At 37.9% G+C, this 18965-nt stretch overlaps 1 pseudogene; it reads right to left on the reverse strand.

The window, feature by feature from the left end:
- Positions 1–2808: 2808 nt before the first annotated feature.
- The window catches only part of LOC139463650 (uncharacterized), a 29324-nt pseudogene continuing 13167 nt past the window's right edge, over positions 2809–18965 (reverse strand).

Here is an 18965-nt window from a genome sequence, read left to right on the forward strand (position 1 = left end):
ATGCCAGCTTTATTTCTGTGCCCAGTCATTCCTCATGTGCCACTGTTTCTTCCCCTAGAATGCACGGAGAAGGTCGGCCAACTCAGAAACCGGAATAGTAATTCCGTGTACAGATATTTTCTCATCTCCAGTGACCGATCAGTAAAACAGGTAGGCAAGTTTTCTTTCCTTACCTTTTTATGTTTTATGCTTTCTCAAAATCTTGGATTTTTTTTTCGATATGATAGTGAATCGGGTTTCAGTTTGAGATTGATCAGGATCTGTCGATGGCCACATCTGAGCATTGTTGCATTTGCAATTGTCTTGATGCTAGATTCCGGTCATTTCCGAAAACAAGGCATCAAAATTGAAAGTCAATTTCTCTCAAATCAATTTCATTCACCTGAGTAATTTTACAGAATTCATTGTCTTCACTTGCGTTATTAGTTTTGATTGATATAGCCATTCCATATCCAAATCACAGTGAGGACAATCTATTTTGTTTCATCTAGCAGCTAGACTAAATTAAACACCAGATCCAAAGCATTTATTTATTTTTAAGACAGATGAAATGTTACAAGACCAGGCAAAAATACTATTGGTAATATATTGCTGATAAATGCAGGGATTTGAAAAAGAAGTAGAAAAACGAGTTGATTGTAAACACTGAGAATTCAGGGAAACCCCAGAAAGTAGTCCCGGCAAAAGTTCACACGATCAATTTCACAAAAAATTTGTACACATTGTGTGAACTTTTTTTTTGTCCATTCAGTTGTGTGAACTCCAAATATCACGTGACTTCCCATTCAGCCAATCAGCATGAAAGAAACGGTGTAAGATTGAAAGAATGAAATTATAAGCTTATGAACGTCAATTTCGTGGTCATATGACTGACCTCTCATCCAACGGAAAAGTGTGTTTTTTCGTAATATCCTGTGTTTTTTGCAAAAGACATGTCTGGCATGTCATTGGTGATTACATCCGAATACCAAAGCTGCTTTTGGTACAGCCTTGTATGTTTCTGTTGCTGTTAGATGACAACACCTGCCTGAAGTTCATTGTCAAATTCTGACTATATAGTAAGTTTGTGTGGATGAATCCTTTTCAAGTAGTGATGACACAGGTGTTCACGAAAAGGTGAGCATGGCCTGTCCGACTAGTGGCAGAAACAGTAAACCAAGAGAAACTTGGAAAATTTATTACACTGAAGTTGTTTCTTTTATGGTCTTTAATGGTTATATCCAACCCAACTTGCCAGCTCTATCATTATTCAGTACTCAGTACCAATTCAGGTTGTTAGTCATCAGCATCAAAAGACAGCACAGTGTCGGTCACAGAAGCTATCAGAATCGTCACACTTGTCTCATTGACACAGACGTATTTAACTTATCTGTACCCACAGAAGTTCTACAGCTTTGATTGTACCATCATGCATGCCAAACCATAAAGCGGGGTAGAAGTAATAATTATATGGTATCTGATATAATCTCCAATTTGATCATTCAGTTGCGTTCCTATTTAGAAGTACATTAGGAGTCCATTAAAACTATTACTATAAATTGTCATGTAGAACTCCACAGCTCTCATCAGGTCATATGAGACATGATCTAGTTATGGGCCTAATAGAACAAACTTATTAAGGAGTTAAGTTTGAGCTCTTATTGTTAGTTAAAAGTTCCAACTTCAAAGTTCTCTAGACAGGCGGGATATTGTGCTTGAGAGATTACTGGCCACCCCCAGAAAATTACAGGCCATGGGATAGATGGCGGAAAGCTATTTGGAAACATAATAATCATGATGTCGGCACCATACCATTGCTCTTGGGTTTCACCAGTGTTCAATGCCACTTGAGACCTGCATCACTTTTCTTCCTAAAATACTGTTGGAACAGGTGTTAAGCCAAACTCACTCACTCACTGTTGTGAGAACCCAGAGAGTGGCTTAATGTCAAAGAATAGCAGTGACTGCAAACCCAATCTTTAGTCTTTTTATATAGTCTCAATAGTTGTTAGTGAAGCACACATAAAATATGAATCAATAATATCAGTTGTCACAGATTAAGCCTGCGATAATGTTCCACATAATAAAGAAGTTGACATCAATATATTCTCTTCCTTATGTGTATCACTTCTAACTGCCTTTCAAAGACCTGTTTCAGTAGATTTGTTAGATATTCCTACTTGTGAATTTCATGAACCCTAATGTGCTGTTTCAATTCTATCCTTCTTTTGAGAAGTTTGACAATTTCAATTTTGCCATATGTGACATGAAGGAAGACCTTCCGGGACTTTGTCACAACGTCCTTGGAGAAAATAACTCAGAAGCAATTTGACCCATGAAGATCCAGGGTAGAATAGGTCTTCCAACCCATGCTTGCCGTTTAAGGTGACTATGCTTGTTGTAAGAGGCGACTAACAGGATCGGGTGGTCAGACTTGCTGACTTTGTTTATGCATGCCATTGTATCCCAATTATGTGGATCGATGTTCATGATGTCAATCACTGGATTGTCTGGTCCTGACTCGATGGACAGACCGCCGTATAGCTTGAATATTGCAGAGTGTGGCATTAAACAACAAACAAGTAACCAGCAAATCTCATTGGGTGACTCCAACCCACATAGCCCCAATGTGTCGGATTAGTCATGTCAAAGAGAACCATCCACTGGCATCAAAAATTAAATATGCCAATGTGACCGAACAACATATTCCAAGGTTTGGTTCATTATGGCATTCAAAACAAAAATGTGATCAATTTTAAATCTAGTCATGCAGATATTTTTAATGTTGTGATTTATTGTATTGATAGTTTCAATAAAATGTGATCAATTTTAGAATGATGTCTTAACACTATGTAAGCTACATTTGAACTTTTCCAAGTGATCATCTATCAACTTGGCAACTGCCTCAAGTATCACTAGCAAGCACTACCAACTGGTTGCACAGATTGATTAATTCCTGCTATCCTGTCTAGAGTTTCAGGTTACTTTTTCCTGCTACCTTCGACAGCTTCAAACTCCATGGTGTATGAAATAGCATTTTCTAGTGTTTGAAGGTGGGCAAATGTGACATGTTTCATCATGTCAAAGCTATGAAGGCCAGTTAAGAACTGATCGATTAAATCTACCTCAAGTGATAAATAAGTGCTGGTAGGGTTTGCTAAGTTTGCTAATCTAGGGAGATGATACCCATAATCCAAGGCGGCTTCATTGCGACCCTGTCCTATGGTCTACATTTCGTTCTACTGGATTGAAACATTGACTCAATGTACTTTTGACTGCCTGATAACTGTTGAGTTGTCCTAACCTAAGGTTACTGAAAAGTGTGCTGCACCTCTTGCATGCATAGTTGTTGAGCCTTTTCATACCCTGACCATGAAGTCCATGAAGCTACTTGTCCAAAATGAACAATATAATCCTGCCAATCACATGACGTCCCGTCATATTTGTCAGATCTTACTTCCTGATGAGAAACCCTAGTCTTTTTCAAATGCTGACAAAACAATGCCCCCTGGATTTAATGGTCTTGTACAATCATGACCCGGAACCCGGAATATCAAGCCTTTACCTATCCTGTGGCATTTCTGGAGTACTGAAATGACCATCCAGCATGATGGTGTCTTGTAAATTGTGACCAAATAACTGATAACCAGTGCTCTGATCTGCAGGTGAACCGTAACCTGACCGCAAATGTGTATGCTCCTTGAACCGACACCATCTCCTACTGGTGAATAGGGTGTAGATGTTGGATACATATTTTGCCGAGGTGGTGTTTACTCAGTTGTCAAATCGATAAGTGGTTCCTGTAGATTAAGACAAGCACTTCGAAGAAACTGATCATCAGCCTTGGACAAAAATGACCAATTCAAACCTAAACCTTCTCTCATAGTTTCACCTTAATTTTAATTTAGTTTTCAGAAAAAGTCTATAACTATTGAAATTGAAAGTATAAACTGATCCTGGTCTCGGCACCAAATCTGTAGTAGGGGCCCAGTGACTGCAGAACAATGTAGATTTAGGGCAAAGGTCAGATGTTTACTACAGTGTTTTGCATTGTTCTCTCCTCCTTACACCGTATGCTTTGCCTACCTATTTGCTTGAGTACAGTGTGCACTTTTTCTCCAAAAAACACAGCTGTGTAGAAGGGGTGCTCATTATACATGCCATAATGAGTTTTGATGTTCTTTTCCCCCCTATGCAAAGACATTACCGTGAGCACGTAACATCGGAAATACCATGTCAACAAATCCGTACCTGAAAACACAATGTAATCTTGTAATTACACTGTCTGGATATAAAAAGTGTTCATTGTATATCTGAACTTTTGTGTGTAACTTGTGTCATTGGATACATATATCATAAATGGCATACTTGGACTGACCCGTGAAGATCCGGGGTAGAACAGGTCTTCAGCAACCCATGCTTGCCGTAAAAGGCGACTATGCTTGTCGTAAAAGGCGACTATGCTTGTCGTAAAAGGCGACTAACGGGATCGGGTGGTCAGGCTCGCTGACTTGGTTGATGCATGTCATCGATCCCAATTGCGTGGATTGATGTTCATGATGTAAATCACTGGATTCTCTGGTCCAGACTCGATTATTTACAGACCGCCGTCATATAGCTGGAATATTGCTGAGTGCGGCGTAAAACAACAAACAAAAAACATACTTTGACTGGTTAAAAGTCATATTTGTTGTAGTTTGATGATTCTATGTCAACATGTAGTTCTCACAATCAAGTGTGCGGGAACCTCGATGGTGACTGGTTGAATTATTCCATGTGAAAAAAAATAGCCGGCAATGGTGATCAGCTACAGCAAAGTGCTATGCTTAGGGTTATTATTATTTTAAATATATTTAGTAATAGCTGCAACTAAAATAACATAACAAAATATATTATTAATGATAAAAAAATAGTTTCAGGTACAATTTTTCCCGATCCTTGCATCTTTGGGTAAGTTTTAACAGAATCACCGGTAGATTCCAAGAAAAATGTGTGTACAGCTGATTGTTGTTTCTGGTTTAGTTTACAAGAAAATACACAAGGTAATCTTAATCCCTAGATGTAAAACAATGCCTAGCAGAACAAAAAATACAATTTAAATGGTAGATCAACATGTCTGGAGATATCACCAGTTCATTTACCTGAAATTGTTGAAGGGGTAAGGTGTAATTTTTTTCTGCGCATATTCCAAATTTTTTTTACCCCCAAAATACAGAATCCGTCAGAAGGGGGTGCACATTATGCTTGGGGGCGCATTATGCTTGGGTGCCCATTATTCTTGAGTGTGCATTTTTCTTTGGTGCGCATTATACTCAAGAAAATACGGTGCATGTTTTGAAAGGCTTCTGGCCAGGTTATCAGTTCTTATTATAGGGAAAAAAACCCAAGAAAACAGGAACGAAGTTCATCCATCCTATTTATATACGTCTTATCCAAAGATAACTTTGAAAGTTTGGGGAATTATTTCATTTTGAATTTGTATAAATGTTTGTAGGGGAAATGGTTGTTTACCGCAGAATTTTGTGATTTTTAGCAGCATAATGTTTGAATTTTTGCCACAGATTGTTGATACTTTTACTGCAGAATTTCTTGAGGACTCCTATATGGCTTCATTGTATCTAACTGAACTGTAGATAAGTATAGGCAAACAAATAAAAAATCCATGACTACTTTTCAACTGTTGTGGTCAGTTCACATTTTGAATAATTTCTGCACATTATATTTTCCATTTATCTGCCCATCCTCTCCCTCTGAAGCAGAATATGGAGATGAGAAACATACACAATAATATGGATGGCCATATGGAGATACTGTGATAAATATCAGTTCTGTCATTGTGGACTGGCCAGCCAATTTCTGTTTATGACCTAAACTCCTGCTCATGAAAGTGGGAATTGTTTCAGGAATATTTGTACATCAAAGAAATGACTTGCTGTTAAGGCGTATTGATGGATGTTAGAAGATTTAAGCTGTTCTAAAAGAGGAAAAATTTATGTATTTGCCAGAATTTTATTTCATTTGACTGAGAAATGTGTGTGATTTGGAGATGGAAAAATTCTCTGGCATTTGACAACATTCATGATATAACCATCGGGGATTCAGGGGACGTTATGGGTCCCAAGTGTCATAACATGAGAATCAGATGATATCAGTTGATGGAACTTTATCAGATTGTGTACATTCGTACATCGTGTGGCTAGTACATGCACCATGTTCTGTTTCCAGACTGTGGGGGCCGTCTGTCGGGTAGCCTAGTGGTTAAAGCGTTCGCTTGTCACGCCGAAGACCAGGGTTCGATTCCCGACATGGGTACAATGTGTGAAGCTCATTTCTGGTGTCCCCCGCCGTGATATTGCTGGAATATTGCTAAAAGCGGTGTAAAACCATACTCACTCCAGTCTGTGCAAGCACACTCCAAGAGCACTCCTTATTGAATAAAGCCCATCAGAAGAGTGGCTAATGGAACTAAAACTACATGCTGTAATGATATTACTGACACCAAGCACCACATGCCAGATGACATTTATGTCACAAAAATGTGTAAGGCAGCATAAGACCTTGGTCATACACAAATGTGTTGGGTCTAACAGTCAACTTAGAAAAGACAAATATTGTATTCAGAAGATGTGCATGCTTATCGGCAAAAGTTTGGTTTTATAATGGATAGCAAATGCTATCTGTAAATGCATGTAAATATTTAGGCATTTTTTTCTCTGGTACTCTAAAAATGAATAAAAGCATGGAAGACTTAGATACAAGAAGTAAACATTCTTTGATGGAAGTAACTATCAAATTTAAGCAAACTTGACCATGTTGACTCTGATAGTATAAAAAATATTTGATACAACCAATTCTGTTACATTCTTCTGAAGTTTGGGGTCTACAAACATATGATCAGATAGAACCGGTACATTAAATGGCATGTAATAAGAAATTTCAAAATGCATATGTTGAATGTGGTTGTTACCGTTTGTATGAATACGCTCTGTGTAGAGCTCTTGAGTACTGGCTGGAATTGATACATGCAAATGGGATATAACGAAAAAAGCTTACAAAATGCATTTATCTTGTGATAATTCTGGATGTGTCATATTTGATCTGTTATTTTCACATGGATTTGGTGTGTTATCTCCATCAGTTGGTGATAAAGTAGCTTTTCTTAAGGTATTTAAAGTTGCACTGATAAATATGTATTTTCAGTCCTGGTACAACACCTTGAACAATAGTTCCAGGTACAGACTGTACAAGGGTGAATACTTCAGTAGAGCCTGTAAAATATCTATATCTGTAATCTCAGACGAGACACATCTTAACATTAACCGACTTGGAGCCGGGTTGTTAAGACTGAAGGTAAATGAAGGTAGGTGGTCAGGAATAGTTATGCCGACACACATGTCCTCGATATAGACTGGTAAAGACGATGGATATCATTTTGTTTTATTCTGTAACTGTTATGACCTCGGAATGTTACTTACCAAAAATGTACTGTCAGTATCCAACCCTGAAAAAGCTTCAAATGCTATCTGAGAAATTATGAAATATTGCTGAAGAAACTATGTAAATTTGTGTCTCACAGCTGTGCCAAGAGACAGTTACACACGCAGGTTTACTGTATATATGCATGTAAATATCATGAATATGTGCCAGTGGCCTTCATATGAAATAAAGACTTGACTTTACAGACGTCAAGCACTACATTCCAGCTAACGTGTGACAAAAATGTGTAAAGCAGCATTAAACGTTCCACCCATAAATGCAAAGAGAATATTTGCTCTCAAAAGAAGCTGAAGAGCATCTGTTCATATTACAGTAGTTCATGACATAGCATGAGTTCCTAAACTTTTGAGTGGTCTATGATGTATTTATTTGATAAACGAATGTTTGTTTTATAAGAATGTTTGACTGATCTCCTGCTACAAAAACATACCATGACAGATGGATCCCCATTGATTTATGCTGTAAAGCTCTCCTCCCAATAGAAATTGGAGAATAAATGATATGAATTATTCTCGTTTCGTCTGTGCCATGGAAAACATACTTAGCTTCTTCTACATGCTTACAGCTGGGACTGAAACATGGCTATAAATACAGATGCTACTCATTTTGTTCCCTAGCATCAATCTCACCTCAAAATTTGACAAATAAGCATTGATTTCCAATTTTGAGATTTGCGAACTAGCAGCTCTCTAAGTGTGGATATTGTCAATACTTGTGGCGATTGAACTGGCAGGAACAGATTACCACCATTCCTAAGAAAGATCATTGACAGATTGTATAGTAAAGTGGGCCACCTTGGCCATGGTAATGGCGCCATGTAATGAAGCGTTTCTATTGAGATTATGGCATTTCTATGCTTCAACGCTGTCCAATCTCATCTCTTCTCATCTTGGCACCTTTTTCTTGAATCAAATCTGACTAAATTTCCATGACTGCTTCCATGGCACAGGAATCCGAATATATTTTTTCTCAACACTATTATATAGGTAATACCAAAACGAGCAATTGTCGATAAACTAACATCTTGTGATACTGAAATACGGTAAGGTTTATAGGTTGTGTTGTGTCAACTTTGTTTCCAGTGTGTTCTTCATTGGTGGCCTCATGGGAACTGGCATGGAGCTTGCTTTACTTGAGATATGAGGAACCCAGAGGGACTTGGGGTAGAATTGGTCCCCAGTAGCCAATGTCTATTGCAATTTATTAGTCCTCTAAATGGGATTGAGTGGTCAGACTGTAATTTGGATACAGAGAGGCACTCTTCACTTACATCTTCGAGACCCATGAAGATCCACGTCTGAGGTCTTCAGCAACCAATGCTTGCCGTAAAAAGCAGCCAGGCTGCCGTGAAAAGCAGCTATGCTTGACTTAAGGGGTGACTTTCGGGATGGGGTGGTCAGACTGGCTGATTTGGTTGATGCATGTCACTGTATCCCCATTGCAGGGATCATAGCTCATGTCAATGTAACCGGGTTGAGGCTTTATCCATATATTCACAGATGACACCAAAAATGCTACAGGGTATGAAGCTTCTATTTATTTGTCAATGAGCAAGATGGACACCCTGTAATGATAAACAATAGATAATATAGTATATTGATATGAAAAACATAATATATATCATATCATAGCTATATGATCATTTCTGTTACATTGCTTACAACCCAAAAATATTTGATATGAGAAATGGCTTATAATACATATTGGATAACATATATACACATGTGATGTACTTCTACATGTATCATAGATAAGAAAATGATATACAATGCACTTATACCCTGTGTGGCACAAGGGTGTGAAATGTGACACTTCAACCGTCACTGCTCATGATATGTTCTGCACAAAAAAGAGCAGGAATAAATACTTAAGCATATGTACATAATATTAAAGCGACAAGAAAATAGTGCCAAGTGCACAGGCAAATTACTATGCAAACTAAATGTAATGAAATAATTTGTGCACCTCCAAAATTGTAGATATACCATGGCATATAGATAGATAATATTAGAATTCACTATTGAACTTTACTTGCTTAGGTAAGGTTGCTTTGCTTAGTTCAACCTCTAAAACACATTCATTCAAAACATCAACATTCATGCAAATATATGATTTAATGTAAATATGATAATTACTGCTTAGATGCTTATTTATAACGCCTAATCTTTGATTACTGTTTAATCCTATCAAGAAGTACAGATAACTTATAAACTAACCTTAAGTGATGATCTCCAAATGCTCCCAATGCAGTGCAAAGTAAAAGTAGCAATATGGAGTCGGAGCAAGAAGGTAGTTTGAATTTGGACAATCACAGGATAGCTTGGGATGTGATTGGTCACAAGGTGGTTGGACATAGAATGTAGGGAAACTACTTGTTGAACAACAAAATATATTGCCATCCCGAAATGCCAACAAACCTCTATTGAATATAATTCAACAGAAACAAAAGCTGAAATGGAAAATACTTTCAAAAATCTAAAATACAACTATATACACCTGCTACATCAGTCACTGGATTGTCTGGTCCAGACTCAATTATATTATATTATACACTTTCATATGGCCAGAATAGAGCTGAGTGCGACATTTACTACAACCAAATTATATCTTCGAAAATCCTAACCATGAAGTAGAGAAAGAATTATATTTTTTAACCTGGAATTTTTTTTCTTTATAAATTCAGTGCATGAAATGTTGAGTTGAGCAATTGCATAATAAATGTATCCAGCCTACGAGAAGTAACAATGGTGGCCTTGTCTGCCTATTCCTATCTTCATTAAATACAGGGAAATGTTGTTGATGATGGCCATGTCTGTCTGGACTAAGTAACAGCGGAACAATATGAATTTATGGCAAAGGTCAGATGTTTACTGCATTCTTGTATCCTTTGTATCAGTTATCAAATCAGTTATTCTAATTATAGCAAAATATGTGTCAAATCCTTCATGTGCACACAGGTGGCCCAGTACCCTTAAGGTGCTGCAATGCGCTGTGCAGAGTTGTGTCCCTTGGGCATGCCAGAAACCTATGATTGTGGATTCGAATCCTGGTTTGCCCCAATTATGCTTCTAGGTTTGTCAGTACCATACCCATGCTCATGGGTTTGACTGATGTGGTAAACGTCTGAGACCTGCATCACTTCGAGCTTTCCTCCCACATTAAGTTGACATGCCGTGATATAACTGGAATACTGTTAAAAGCGTTGTAAACCCAACTCAAGTCGGCCATAGCTTGTTGATCTTCCGCTTCCTGCGCCTCCTGACTCCGCTGTCTGCATGGTGTTGACGCTCTGGTCTGGTCTGCACTACTAATTCCACTTGCTCTAACCCACCCATTTACATATATAAATGACCTGTGAAGAACCGGGGTAGAATAGGTCTTCAGCAACCCATGCTTGCCGTAAAAGGTGACTATGCTTGTCGTAAAAGGCGACTAACTGGATCGGGTGGTCAGGCTCGCTGACTTTGTTGATTCTTGTCATCGATCCCAATTGCGTAGATCGATGATAAAATATATCAATCACTGGATTGTCTGGTCCAGACTCGATTATTTACAGACTGCCGTCATATAGCTGGAATATTGCTGAGTGCAGCCTAAAACAACAAACCAAACCAAACCAAACCAAACCAAAACGTTTATAAATATGAAGGGCATTTACGTTTATAAATAAAAATGGCATTGTTAATGATGGCCTTGTCTGCCTATTCCTGTCTTGATGTTTACAGGGTTTTGTTAATGCTGGAATGTTGACTGAGTGCAGCATTTAACAACATTCATGCATTCATTTATTCAAGAGATGTATCACATTTGGAAATGTCCTCCACCTGTCTTCCATTAAACATTTTTAAAAGCTTTACGAAGGCCTTGATTGTTGTGACCCTGATCAAACAACTTTTGAGATGAGACAGCCTGACTTTGAAAAGTTGAAGTCACCCTTCTTGAAATAGTCTTGTGGATAGTCCTTTGTCACTCTGAATCATTATAGATTTATGTGAGAAGCGGATGAGGTGGTTTCACTGGCCTCCTTTATTCCCAGATAGATGGGTAAATCAATGGAAGTATTGGTTGTTTGATCGTTATTCAATGATATCAGATCATCAGTATCAATTAAAACAAAAGTTTAACTGTCTTAGCCAGATTACCATGTTTTGATTTTGGCTGTCCAAGCAGAAATTCTGATTCATGTGCCATGAAGAAACAGATCAGCAAGTAAAAGGATTCAGAAATGGTGCCCAGGGGGATGCCTACTTCTTGCCTGAAAGTCTTCCCCCCCCAAATTTCACGAAGATGTTATCTGAGAAAGTCCAGCATTTCACATATTGTTTCCTCTGTAAACTTCAGATGATATTTACTTTCATTTTACTTCCAAGAGTTGTGTCCCTGAGGCACGCCAGAAGCCTCTGATCGTCTGTTCTCATCACAGAATCACTCTGATTATCCTTCCTGGTTTGTTGGCATTATATCCATGCTAAGGGTTTCTCCAAAGTGGTAAATATGCCTGCATTACTTCAGCCTTTCACCTACATAAAGCTGACACCTTGATATTACTGAAATACTCTTCAAACTCACTCGCTCTTTTTCTATGGCCTTAAGTGTTTTGCAATGCTGTGTAAGCTTGAAAATGTGTCTATGGTGTCCTGTCACTGCGTAGAATAGACGACTCCACTGCAGGTGGTAAATAACATTAAAACAACAGTGAAATCTCTGCAGCTGTCATTGGGTATAACATCCTGACTGCCATTCGAAGAAAGAGTATTTAGTCATTCATTACTGATAATGAACACATTACGTAATAATCGTTAACATCAAATGTGGGTTAGTGTAGTGAATTAAACATGATCCAAATACAGAATTATGTCATGTTTTGATGAATAATGTATGTATTGATTGCTATGCAAAGTGGAAACCATGGACATTGTGATAAATCGCATTTGTGAGAATAAATTGTACAACATTAAATTACATGTATTATTATTAGGTTTGATTGTGGAACAAAACTGTTAATTCTCAGAAGAAATGTGGTCCTTTTCCAGACCTACTTTTTGATCAATCAATGAAAGTGCTTTGTGTAGTAAGAGAAGGCTTGAAGTGACTAATAAGACGAAGGCTTGAAGTGACTAATAAGACGAAGGCTTGAAGTGACTAATAAGACGAAGGCTGTGATTGGTTGATGTGATTATTACAAATACTGAGACTGAGAATGTATTCTCAATAGTTTTTGTCATTTTTGTTCAATTATTGCTACTTTTGATGCAGTTTTAAAGAAATTCTTGATAAGGCGAACTCTACACTGTCTGAGGTGCTGATATACTACTCAAAAGAAGTTAAAGAACATCCGTTTTTATATTTTGACCATAGTTAACCTGTCATGGCATATGCAAAAAACAGGTGTTCTTTAACTTTTTTTTAGTAGTATACATTGAGGATGAGCCTTGCAGCACAGGTTCCCTCAACACCCAAGATGGTTTTGTGAACAGATGGATCAGCTTATGCTTATCTATGGAACTGTTCCATGCTGAACTCGGCCATCCATTCAGATTATGTTAAATTTATTGGTAGAGAAAGTGTTCCTTTTTAAACAATACATGAGGTTAATCTAATATTTTATGTTAAATCCTGTGTTTATCTCAAATAGCAAACAGTTCATTAATCAGATAGGTATGTTTATAGTAAACAGTTCATCAAACAGATATGTATGTTTCGGAGCGGAAAAAAGATAAACAATCTTCTGTTGATCATGTTTCAAGATAGGTTCAACAACCAAGGAATTATTACACTATTTTAGCAGTTGGTATGTTTGTCATTGATCACTTATTTTTAATGAGTTTATTTTAAGTTGGTAAAATAAAAATAAACACATACTCCAGGAATTTCAGTGTTTGGGTTGGAGCCAAGGAATTAAGGAGCAGTCACTCCAGATGTCTTACTCATCTCTTGCCATTTCCTTTCTTGCTCAGTTAGATGTTGCACTGAACCATTGATGAAAATAACTGAGCTATACTATGGATGCATGTATGGCGTTTTTCTTACAATCTTCAGTGTTTGTTTTTTAGCCTAGAAAAACAGTGTATTTTCAGTGTAGTTAAGTTACCTGTATGTTTCACGTTAATTAACATAACCTGGTTTTAATGCCAACTTCTGTACATTGGAAAATACGGCATTATGACCAGGTAGGGAAATGGACCTGATTGACATGTGGAAAAGTTGTAAGAACCAAAACACATTCAGTTCATACTACATGTATGTATCCAAACTTGATTTGTCCAACTATGTACACACTGTACAGTTATGAATATTACTTTGGCTTGAAATAGTCTGACTGAAGGTTGTCTTGTAGCAGCTGTTGACATGGCCAGGGTATCAATAATGTCTGAACTCAATAGAATATAGAACTGGAGGTAATGAGGATGACGTTGAAGATGTTACCACTAGTTTTATAAATGTTAAATTTAATAGTTTTTCATTTGAAAATATTATGTTTATCTCCATTCTACCATGACAAAATTGCATGAATATTTATGAGGTTGGAAATGAGTGAAGTGACATAGCTTGTGTCCAGTGTTTTAAGGAGGTTGCCATGATGGCATTAAAATGAACTCACATGCAAGAGACCATTTATAGCACCACCCTCACCACTACCACCTTACTGTAAGAAAACAGTTATGACGCCACTGAAGAAAGATACCACAATTATCAGGCTTTGAAATTTGTTTTTTATGGGATCAGTGGACCCTATTTTGCCATACCCTGGAGCTTGTGGCTCGTCCTGCTTGAACAAGACAAATGTTAACCATGTCTTTCTGCCAGTTGTTTTAGTTACAATTTGTGGAAAATTAAGGCAGGGATAACTGGTTTAGATATATAGCTCTCAAATGCTGGTGGTCAATGAGGACTTTGGATTTTTGCTTGTCCTAAGCACAACATGGTAGTCTCTGGTTGGCATGAATTTCCAAGGTTGAATTATGAATATGTGACATGGTCAGTGGAAGAGAAGCTCTTTCAGTGTACCTGAGATTTTTTGCCACTCAGATTTTATATATTCAAGGACTTAAAACTCAAAATTGTTTTACTAATATTTGCATTACTCTGATTTTCAAAGTGCCTACTGACCATTTACACGAAAAATTACTTGTGTATGAAGTTTAAGAGCCAGTTACTCATGATCAGTTGCCTCAGACCTGTTACTGTTATTTGAAAGCCATTCAATCACAATGGTATGTTCAAGGCCTAATTTGTAGCTCACATGATTGAAGGTCAAGCGAGCTGATGTCATGGTGGGTTGTCCATCAGTCACAAACTTCCCTGAATCTAAAAGGCCCATGGAGTCAAAAACTCTTCTCACGGAATTGATTTTATAAATGGCCACCATTTCATTATTCACGTGTGATAGTCTTGTGGCTGTTTCGATATGTTCTACATTTGGATTGGTGTATCCCCTTACCTTATTGATTTGGTCAATGTTTAAATTGTTTGAAAACCTTTATTTATCTTTGCTGTATTATGGATATTTTCTGGTATTACCTGACAACCTACAATTACAAATGGTCGTCCCTTCTGTTGTCAGTGACATCTACAGTGGAATAGTGCTGCTAATGATTATTGACACCTCGTCTACATGACCTTATCATTCTGACTTGTTAACATTACACTAACCAGGATTAGTCATAATATCCCATGTTTCCTGTTTATTGGACACCAAGTGTTGGGTAATGACTTGGAACCTTTTTGTCACTTAAACTAAGTACTTTAGCTTAAGGAAAAAGCACTGATGCATCCTGGAAATAATGAGCGGACCACAGAATCCCAACAAGAGCAATGTCTGACCCCTTTAAAAGCCTCTGAGAATCCATCCTTCAGACTCTATGAGCCCATTTAAGGGACTGTACTTTTCAACAAGAGCTTTTTGTGCCATTAAATACAAATACTAAAAGCCAAAGACTCTGCTGTGAATACTGATGTGCAGGTTGAAGGGAAATGGTGGTTTAGGCCTCGACATAGGATTACGATTTAAAGTTGCCTACAGATTTATGCTTAATGGAATGGTGGTGATGTTTGTTGATCAAAGGACAGGACTAGCCAATTGATTTGTTTTAAATCCTTCCCTATTTCCTCGCCAGTGTAGATGAAAGAAATAAACCTGTGCTTTTTGGGTTGTAATTCTGTTGACAGACTACCCTGCAGTTCAATTTCAAGTGGTTTGATGAATGCTAGATGAATGTTAATGTGATGTGCAAGTAGCCTGCTAAGTACATGTATTGTTTTATTAAGTGATGTTTTACTGCCCAGTTGACAAATGGGAATGGCTTTTTTGCAAATTTAATCATGGGAAATCTCAGAATTTTCTTTTGATATATAACACTTACCGTATATCGCTGTGTATAAGGCGACCCCACGTATAAGACGACCCCCCTGTACACGCCTTAAAAATCAACCCAAAATCCTATACTCCGTGTATAAGGCGACCTGGAATGAAACACATCACAAGTCTGACTGATATACCGGTAGAAGATTTAACGCGCTCTTGCCGACTGTAGCGTATTTCGCACACGGACATCACAAATTAGTTAGTTAGTTACTTTGGAGATTGAATGTGCGCTTTCCGACTGATGCGTATTTCGCACACATCACAAGTGCACACACAAACCTTATATATGCAATAAAAATATGTTTATCTTGAGTTGTTGTTTTTTCTACATTGATAGGTCGCGTGTGTAACTCCGGCACACGTCGCCATTTTGTGTTTACACGGTACGACACCAAATTGGTGCCCGTAAAATAAAATTCATTTATGAAGTAATAACATATAAGAGACAATGGTGAGTAATTTAATCGCCAATTAACTATGTTGTAACCAGCTAGGCTTATGTTTGCTTCACATTCAGCGTTTTTATTCCACAATCACTTGTACACACCGTCTCCAACACTTGTTAATACAACTGTAAAAACAGCGGGAATTGATTTCAGCTTCACCGGTTATCACATGTTAGGTCACATGTGCAATATGCAAATGATTACCGGTACTTCCGGCTCTCTACTCACGGATGTTGATTGTTTTACCGTGTCAGCTGGTTTGACAATCTGCATCGAGGAGAGGGTCATTTCAACTTTATTTGCAGAAATTATTAAACTTTATTCAAGGAAAAGAGATACAAATCATGTTTATGTATGGAAATAGTTATTTGAACAGTTATTTAGGACGAAATGCGAAGTTTTATTGTCAAATGCTGGGCTGGCTATCGGACGCCGGTTGACATCGCCAGTGGAAAAAATGTGAGATCTTCGACTCCGTGTATAAGACGACCCCCCTTCTTAGCCCCCTCATTTTAGGTAAGAAAAACTCGCCTTATACACAGCGATATACGGTACTGTACAAGGGTAGTGATCATTGTCATTCTTGTTCTGTTCAGAATGAAATGGGAGATTTCAGTAGAATTTGTTGCTTTCTGATACCTACAGCATGAAAGTCTATTAAGATGAGATACTGATATTTTTATACAATCTTCATTGTATTAGGTGTGCAGGATTATATTTCAACCATCTCATTTTCATCCCCTCCCACATATAATGCGAGCAGATACGAGCCCTGTATAGTCATCATTTGGTCCGTCCGTATTTCGTTTCTGGAGTATAACTTGAAAACAATGACAGATTTTTCATCCAAACTTGTGTACATGCTATTTAGGAATTTTTGCCAAATTTTAATTTTCCCCTATTTCCATGGACACAAGTTAGACTCACCTGACAAGGAGAGATACATGTTTTAATCAGTGGCTGAAATGGTGCCAGTTGCTATTTAGGAATTTAAATTTAAATTTCATATTTACCTGTTTCAATGGCAACATGTTTAACTTTTACTCTGTTCATAGTGGTGTGTTTGTCTGGACCATATCTCTAAAACTAATAGGTATTTTTTCTTGAGACTGTACAACCACAAAGACCAGGTTGTCAATTGGTGCGTTTTGATAGTCTGGGTGTTTTGGAATTTGTATTGTTTTGTTTCCATGGCAACAAGCTTCACTTTGACTCTGTTCATAGTGGTGTGTACCTGACATTGAATTTCTGAATCCCAATTCAATGGTATTGTTTTTATAGCTCAACTACTCTTGTATGCAGACAGATTAGATAGAAATTCTCCCATGAAGTTGGACTAGAAGTAACGACATATTTTTTGTTCCCCGCCGCGCGAAAGCGTGAAGCGGGGGATATAGTATTCACAACCGTCCGTACGTCCCACCTGTTTGTTGCTGCGATATCTCAAGAACTAATCGCAGGATTGTCTTGATATTTGGAACTATGGTGTATATACAGACTCCGCAGACACCAGTCGGTTTGGGTGACCTTGACCCCATTTTCAAGGTCACAGCAGGCAAATCTGCTTTTGGAGTTGGAAAACGGTGTTGCCGCGATATCTCAAGAACTAATCGCAGGATTGTCTTGATATTTGGAACTATGGTGTATATACAGACACCAGTCGGTTTTGGTGACCTTGACCCCATTTTCAAGGTCACAGCAGGCAAATCTGCTTTTGGAGTTGGAAAACGGTGTTGCCGCGATATCTCAAGAACTAATCGCTGGATTGTCTTCATATTTGGTACTATGGTGTATATACAGGCGGGGGACATTTCATCACTTTGTGACAAATACTTGTTTCTTTCAAATTTGTGGGGGCTTGGGGGATTTGTCATCTTCTGATGACTCTTGTTGACAATGTTTGTGTAAAGCATTTTCTTTCACCTAACTGAAAGTCCTTTTGGTGTATGTGTGTGGCACGTTGTCTGTCTATCCATCCATTAACTCATGCATTTCCTCGAATGGTGGCAACTACATACAAATTATCCAGGCTATGGCGTTTCCAGAAAATGCTCTCAATTTTAAACATGGAAATACTGAAATTGAAGTGTGCAAAACTGAACAATTTCCTGCAACCCAACACACACTAGCATGACACCAAAGTTTCATCAAATTATCTGCAAACATTGGGCAGCAATGGCTAAAGTTGGGTTTTCAAATATGTTTGCCATGGAAGCCAAACTTGACTTCAAATGGTTTGAGCAACATTAGGAGAAGCTGTTGGTAGGATGGTCCAGGTCAAGTTTCACCATATTACAATTTTTTTGGAGAAAAATAGCAAGTTCAAGCAGGCTACACTTTTAAGGCAGCAGGCAAAAACTGACGAGAGAACAGGCCACCATTTTTGTCTGTGTAGTGCCAAAACACCCATTGATTTGGCCATAAAGGCAAGGGACCAATATATTTCAAAAAACGATTTCTGACCAATTACTTAAATGGGTACATGACCCTGTGACCTCTGGTAACCTGACACTGACCTTTGCAGTTCAAAGACCTTTGCCCTTTCAGCATGCTCTCAAATATCTTTGATACTGCTTTACTGAAGCTGAAATGTAACATGCAGGTTCCCTCTAATGAAGACACATGGGTTGATTGAAAAGTTCTGAGCCTCCGATAGACGGAATTGTTTATTAGTTCAT

Source organism: Haliotis cracherodii, unplaced genomic scaffold (genome assembly GCF_022045235.1).
Source record: "Haliotis cracherodii isolate W230 unplaced genomic scaffold, xgHalCrac1.p SCAF_16, whole genome shotgun sequence".
In the NCBI taxonomy this organism is placed as follows: domain Eukaryota; kingdom Metazoa; phylum Mollusca; class Gastropoda; order Lepetellida; family Haliotidae; genus Haliotis; species Haliotis cracherodii.